Source organism: Paramisgurnus dabryanus, chromosome 8 (assembly GCF_030506205.2).
Source record: "Paramisgurnus dabryanus chromosome 8, PD_genome_1.1, whole genome shotgun sequence".
Lineage (NCBI taxonomy): Eukaryota > Metazoa > Chordata > Actinopteri > Cypriniformes > Cobitidae > Paramisgurnus > Paramisgurnus dabryanus.
In genome coordinates, this window is record NC_133344.1 from 39,797,102 (window position 1) to 39,805,082 (window position 7,981).

Below are 7,981 nucleotides of genomic sequence, written 5' to 3' on the forward strand. Positions count from 1 at the left end.
TTAAAAGACAATTGAAGTGGTTCAGAATTACAACCTTAACATACATCACAAGAAGAGTGGTCAGAATGTGTTAACAGATTCCTTTCTCACGTGTATCAGGATTTAGTTTGTCTAAGAAAATTTCCAAAACAGGATTTTGGGAGCAAGGGAGTATAACACTGCATGTGTGGGTATCTGCCCTTAGATGTGCCCTGCGATAGGTCTTGTAAATAATGTATATAGCTGTCTTGGGTTTAGTCAGAGAATGCCTGTGTTAATTATTTCAGTGTCTGCTTCTTTGTTGAGTGCTGATTGAACAAAAGAAAAAATAACAAAGGCAGCATTTTGTATCTGTTACCTCCTTGACTCTACACCTGGGTCAAAGTTTTACAATGTCACAGTGATATTAGTTGAGGAATTAGACATGGGTACCCAATTTCACCATTTATCTTTCTATTAGTTACCCAAACAATTCTGAAATGTAAAAAAATCTGAAATTTGAACTGTTATACAGTACTTCACGAATTGTATTTACACTCTCAGAAAAAATGAAGGTACATGAAGGTACAAAAGTTTTCACTGGGGCGTTACCTTTTCAAAAAGTACACTTTGTAGCTAAATGGTATTTAGGACTTTTTTAAAAGGTGCTGTCCTATTGACGACTTCTGAAAGTGTAATGATATCCAGTCTTTGCTGCCATCTAGTGGGTATCTTTATCATTGTATCATTTTAACAGCTAAACAGCACAGGAAATTTGTAAGGAAAACACTTTCAAAGAAAATGACTTTTTTATTATTGATCATAAGATTGAAAAGTTTTAGTGCCCTAAGAATAATTGAGGTCAATTTCATTCTAAAAGTAGTATTCTTTATAATTGCATTGAATTTCTTTGTGCAGTATTTAAAGAAACCACAAATAAACTCTATTGATGAGACTTCTTAGTCTTGAAAAAAAAACAGATTGTCAGTTAAAGATTTAACACACACTGCACATCTCAAGTACAGATTAATTCAATTTGATTAATTTCAAGTAAATTTCTATTGCGCAAAGCAGCTTTACAGAAAATACACATTGCAGAGACATAATGGGAAAACTATAGGCTATAAACAACTATATACAAGGAAAAAAGAAATTGTAGAAAAAAGAAAATTATGAAATATACAGATTATATAAAGAAATATTTAAATTATTATTTATTAGATGTAGACTACATAAACAACACTAACTGTACAGTGAGTTGAGCACATTCTCTCTATTTTAACTTTAATCAGAGTTTTATACATTTGTGTGATGTTTTGATTTATAGACAACCGTTAGCTAAAACATTTACAGAAACAGTAATTGTTGGATTTACTTAAAACATATCAGTTTTTTTCAACAAAAATCTTTAAAAAATTAAGTTGAAAAAGCTAAATGTTAAGGTGTATCCAATCGAAGGGTCCAATTTTTAAATAGATCCAACTTTTTCTTTTTACAATGCACTTTTATTTATATTTATAATACTACTTTGTATTTTAAAGTGTTTAAAAAAACATTGTAAAAAATAAAAAGTTGACTTAACTTACATTTTCAAGGCAACTTTCTGCACAGGTTTTTTGAGTTTACTCAACTCTTGGATGATGTAGGTCAACCAACTCAATTTACTGAGTAATGTCAACTTAAACCAACAAGTTGAACCAACATAAACTGAGTAGGCAATAAGCAAATTTCTTTGTTTACTCAACTAGTGACTTAAGTCTTCTTATCTAAGATTGAGAAGATAAACACAATTCCAGCATCTATCCTTAAATTCACACCTAAGTTGGGCAAAGGGTAATTTAGTATATCCAATTCAGCTAACCTGCATGTTTTTAACTGTGGGATTGTACACAGAAAGGTCTCCTGAACAACAAGGTCTCCTGACTTGGCCCTTGTTTGAAGCTGAGACCTTTTTGCTGGCAACAGTGATGCGTGCTAACCCACTGTGCCGTGAACACACACTTCTCAAATCATGGTAGCAATGACCAAACATCATTCTTTCAAAATAACTCTAAATACAACTAACTAACATTAACAACATAACAACATAAATAAAGCCAGCAAACATTAAAACAGTAATCATTTTAGTATTAACCAAAGAAGTGAACATGTTGCAATGCATGCTTGAAACCCTTCAGACCAATGTTTTTTTATTGCTTGTGCAGATTACTCAGTTTGGCAAGTTGGGTAAACGAATTGGACAAAAAATTATATATCTAAGCCCAAACAACAAAATACTATTTGTTAGCTGGATGATTATGCTATTTTCACTCAGTGAAGACAAAATAATGAATTGACTCCCTTCAACAAAAAAATCTTTGTTAAACTTACTTAATTATCTTTGTTAATATTTTGAAGTTGGATTTTTTTACAGTGAACATGTCATTTGTTTTTAAATAGTTTTATATGTTTTTATATTACATTCAGGTCAGTTAACCTTTTTACTAGTTAATTTACTATTCTGCCACCCCAACTCCGACTTTGAATGTGAGCCACAGCTTTAGAGCTCAGTGTATCCCTGTCCGAAATGGCGCACTTCATGTAGACTTTCTGTCTTGTGGTCTTAAATTGCACGTGCACGCTTAGTCTACAAGTCCATAGGGTGTACCATCTGTCATTTTTATGCTCTGAAGTGTGCTCATCAGCGCCCCCTTTGCACCTGTGATGCGGTCTTCGGCGAAGCTCACACTGCAAGAGGCTTTGAGCATTTTACCAACCCAGAAGGGCTTGTGACAGAGCAATCAGACGAATCAGAAGACGGATGGGAGGATTTCACACTGATGAGCAACTTCTCTTCCTACAGTATTTCTGGAGTGACGCCTGAAATCTGTCCCAAAATACGACTCCTGTGCGCCCTCCTGGACTCACGTCAAGGGTCCCTTAGGTACTGCACTACATGATGTCATCAAAGTGTGGACTCTGAGGAGATCCATTTGGGACAGGGCCTTCAGCTTTAAGTGAGAGAATTTTCTGCATTCCTGCAAGCAATCCACACCCAATGTACAGCAAGAGTGTTCCCCAATATTTGATATTATTAATGCTATTCCTCTGCACTCCATTACACACTGCAATGTACATTGTTAAGATAAGAAAAAAGTTTGAAACAGTGCTTGTTCATAATAATCAATATTACGGTGTTCAGATGGAAGTAAGTTTCAGAGCTGAGGTGCAGAGTAACTGAAAGCTCAACAAGTTACAAGACGGACAGAGGGAACAATGAAATGAGTGGAAGAGGAGGATCTAAGAGTGCGAGTTGGTGTGGGAGTATGGAGAAGATCGAGAAGATATGAAGGTGCAAAATTATGGATAGCTTTCAATGTAGGAAGAATAATCTTATTCTTAATACGGAAAATAAAGCTAATGTAGCTGTTGCAAAACAGGTTTAATATGATGAATGGAAGAGGTATGAGTGTTAACGTGGCAAAAGAATTTTGCAGCTTAAGAGTTTTATGAGGGATCCCAAAAAGAAAGGAATTACAATAGTCTAGCCGGGAGGTTGCCAGACTGTGAACAAGAGTGGTGGTTGAGTGAGTCGTGAGAAAGGAACAAAGCCTATTGATATTCAGAAGGTGAAAGTAAGCAGACAGAGTAATATTATTTACATGATAAGTAAAAGAAAGGGTACTATCAAAGTTGACACCAAGACTCTTTTGAGTGGTTTCGTAGAAAGGTAGAGCTGGGTGTCATAAGCATAGCAATGAAACTTGAAAAATATGTCCAAAGGGTAAAAAGTAGATAATAAATAAAAAAGGGCTCAGGACAGAGCCCTGGGGTACACCAGTGGTAACAGAAACTTAGGAAGAAGTGAATGATTTTAATTGAATAAACTGGGTTTGATCACAGAGATGGCAGCTAGTGACTTCTCTTCCAAGGGGTGCGAATTCAAAAGTATGTGTTTGGAGTGTCATGTGTGTTGCTTTTCATGTTAAAATGTGCATAATACGTTATGTCATAATACATGCCTGCTGAACACACGTTGAAAGGGTTTATGATAAAAGAGATGCCCACATTCACAAAATACTCGCAAGACACTAACTTAACACTAAACTCTGATTATACATGAGATTAAGCGAGTTTCTGGCAAACGTGAGCATCTCTTTTATCATGAACCCATTCGAACCGTCTGCAGCAGACATGTATTTTGACATGACGGGTAATGCACATAAATTTACATGACGCGCCAAACTCATATTTTGAAATTACGAGCCACACACATGATGGGTTAAGTACATGTTGTGACGAGCTTCGCATCATGCACCCTCGAAATAGAAGTCACTGGCAGCCACTGTTCAGTAGTCATTATACAGTAATGACATGCATCTTTCTATGTGAATACTTTGAGACTGAGTAGCACTCCAACTAGTAAAGGTCCAGATATATTTTAGCCTAATAGTTATACTGTATATCACTGAATGGCCATCTTCACAAAATGCTGTATTTATATTTAAATGCAAATTTTCCACACAGTATTTGGTATTTTAAGTAATAAGGTATTTTTATTTTAAATACATTTTCATGTATTTTCTCTGTTGTAATTTGTTATTGATTAGAAATTATTGCTATAAACACTGTAATCGTACAGTCAGACCATTTTCTAGTTAAAATATGACACAGTCATGAACACATCTCAAGTCATGTTTAAAGGCACACAAGGCAAGTCTGAGTATTATTTCTCTACTAGCTCCCCCTAGTGTCTGGGAGTAAATGCGTTCTATATCTAAGACTATACGAGACTGAAGGACACCGGGTCGGATACAGCGAACTTGCAAGTGGGGTATTCTTCCTACAGACGGTAGGGGCGGGCGAGAGAGTCTTCATTCGTCATGTAATGAGTCATTTAACCATATACCGACTTACGAAGATGATTTATTAACATAAAAATGCTGCCTTGTGTCCCTTTAATTGTCAAAAAAATAATAATGCATTTTATATCAGTCTGCGTAAAGCATGCATGCTTTTAATATTAGTGTCTTTTCTTTAAGCAAAACATAAATAAATTTGTCTACACAGCTCATGCTACTAGTGAAGAAAAACAGCACATTTGTTGTGAATTAACTTTAACTCTAAACATCAACAAGGAATTGAAATAGTGTAATATTAAATCATGAATCAAATCAAAGAAATGTATAAAAGATAAATCTAACAAAAGATGAAGTAACCCAAACTAGTAATCTGAACAATGTATTTTCATATAGATGCCTCAAATAATCGAAAAGAAACAGATTTTTTATACACCCATTCAGTTATGTTTATTCGTTTATATCAACCAATTATTCTTGCATTAAAAATGAATACATATACATTTCTCACAGTTAATGTACCTATATTGTAATCAGTAAAAAGATGGAGACAGTGTTGTCTTTGAGGTAACAGATCTTTGCTTCAATGACCCTGGCTGCCTGGCAACCCTTGTTTCATAGCTTCTCCAGTATCGGTCATGTGATGTGAGTTTCAGAGGAATCACTGTTGTGAACAGAGTTGAGTTTCCCGGGAACGGTCAACTTTGAACAAAGAGTCTGTGAAACACTTTAAGATTGATACAGATTACTGAGAACACTGCTGCCCACTCACCAGAACCACAGCCATTGTGTCCTCAAAGATACTATTTTCTAAATATTTTGTTACATTTTTAAATCATTTTGCATTTATTCATTTGTCTGGCTTTTGCAAACATGATTGTACTGAAATGATTTTGATGTCCTGCTACATACTAAGACATAATGTTTGCATAATATGTTGAGAAAGCTCATGTCATCATTAAAACTCTGATATTGAATTCTTTAACAAATTTAAAATGCAAACAGTGTTATCTGATTCCTGATAAAGCTATCCAGTCCCACAAGGTTTCTGATAAAGTCATGTAATTTTTTGATTCCTTTTTCGTGATATTATCCCGAATTTCCACGTTATTTCGTGATTGTATAACGTATTTCTGTTTTCGTGTGTTTATCATTGATTACTCAACTGCTTTTTCTTATTTTTAAACAATTGTCGCTTTGGTTTAGGGTTAGATTTGGTGCTTGCATTAGAATGTCACTTTATATATTGGTTTGTAAAAGTTTCTGATTTATTTTTTATATGTCGCCTCACGTTAGGGTTAGGAGTTGGATTTGGATGAGGATGTCACTTTATTTAAATCTAACCCTTAACCGAAGCGACAATGGTAAGAAAATAGGACAAAACAGTTGAGTAACCAATACGTGATAATCACACGAAAACAGGAATTTGTTATATGATCACGAAAAAACCACGGAAATTCGTGATAATATCACGAAAAAAGAATCAAAAAAGGAAATTTCGTTGCAGTCAACCTGATTAAAGTAGGTTTTTGTATTTCTCTGTTGAAGAATACATAATTTTTGTATGTGTAAGTATGAGGACACATTTTCAGCAGGCCATGATGAGGTGAATTGCTTTAAAGCAACCTGATCTCACGAATATCCGTGGCATAGTCACGGAATTTTTTGCTCATTTTTCCGTGGCATTCTCACGGATCTCCGCATATTTCCGTGACCCTGCCACGGACTTTCTTTTCCGTGGCATTCTCACGGATTGGTAACTCAACTGTTTTGTCCTATTTTCTTACCATTGTCGCTTCGGTTTAGGGTTAGATTTACATAAAATGACATCCCTACCCAAACCCAACTCTAACCCCAACGCCAGGCAACAATTGATTTAAGTTTAGAAAATATAAAAGAATACATCAGAAAAAATAGTATAAACCAATACTTAAAGTGACAAACTAATGCAAACACCAAATCTAACCCTAAACCGAAGCGACAATGGTTTGAAAATAGGAAAAAGCAGTTGAGTAACCAATCCGTGAGAATGCCACGGAAAAGAAAGTCCGTGGCAGGGCCACGGAAATATGTGGAGATCCGTGAGAATGCCACGGAAAAATGAGCAAAAAATTCCGTGACTATCCCACGGAACTTTGTAAGATCATGTTTCTTAAAGTGGTGAGTTATTGCAGTGTGTTTTTTATTGTCCTTTTGTGCAAATTATCCAAAAATCTCATTTTTGACAGAGGTGGAATTACCTACAGTAGGCCTATTTGACTTTCTGTCTTCATTATGATGATTGGTGTTCTTTTGTTGCCACTAAATAAACTCAAAAATATTAGTCAACAACTTGTTCATTCAAACTTAACCCAAACTTACATGGGGACTCCCTGAAAGTGGTTTTGTGCAACAGACATGTGAGAGAGCTGTAAACTGTTTAGATCAGTGTTTATTATGTTGGTAAACATGCTACAAAATACCAACAATGAACCAGACTACTTGTTACAAGATTTTAGCCTGTGTGTTCAACCTTGCATTTCAAAAGTATTTTAAAAGGCACCAAGGTTTCTTTATGTTGGCCGTAAAACACACAAAGCAAAAAATAGCAAAACGCATAAAAAAATGCTACGCAAACCAAAAGCACAATAACAAAACAGAAACAAAAGTTTGGTACTGTAGGTGAATAGAATAAAAAAATTCTGATTGGCCAAATGTGTCACCCAAATTATACAGGAAAATTCGTTCACTTTTAAGGCAAAAAATTACATTTTTATATTTAATATCTTTAACAATTTCTAATAAAAAATACAACATTAATATCCTTATTAGTAATACATTGTTTTATCATTAAATGGACATATGTTCATTTTCCAGTTCCCCTAGAGTTAAACATTTGATTTTTATCGTTTTGGAATCCATTCAGCTGATCTCCGGGTCTGGCGGTAACACTTTTAGCATAGTTTAGCATAATCCATTGAATCTGATTAGACCATTAGCATCACGCTGAAAAAAATATCCAAAAAGTTTAGATATTTTTAAATTTTAAAACTTGACTCTTCTGTAGTTACATCGTGTACTAAGACCGACGCAAAATTAAAAGCTGTGATTTTCTAGGCAGATATGTATAGGAACTATACTCTCATTCTGGCGAAATAATCAAGGACTTTGCTGATGTAACATGACTGGCGCAATGATATTACGCA

General features: G+C 34.8%; 1 long non-coding RNA gene across 2 annotated transcripts in view; it reads left to right on the top strand.

The window, feature by feature from the left end:
• The window catches only part of LOC135770551 (uncharacterized), a 78,036-nt gene that overhangs the window by 59,199 nt on the left and 10,856 nt on the right, over nt 1-7,981 (top strand). The window lies entirely within an intron of this gene.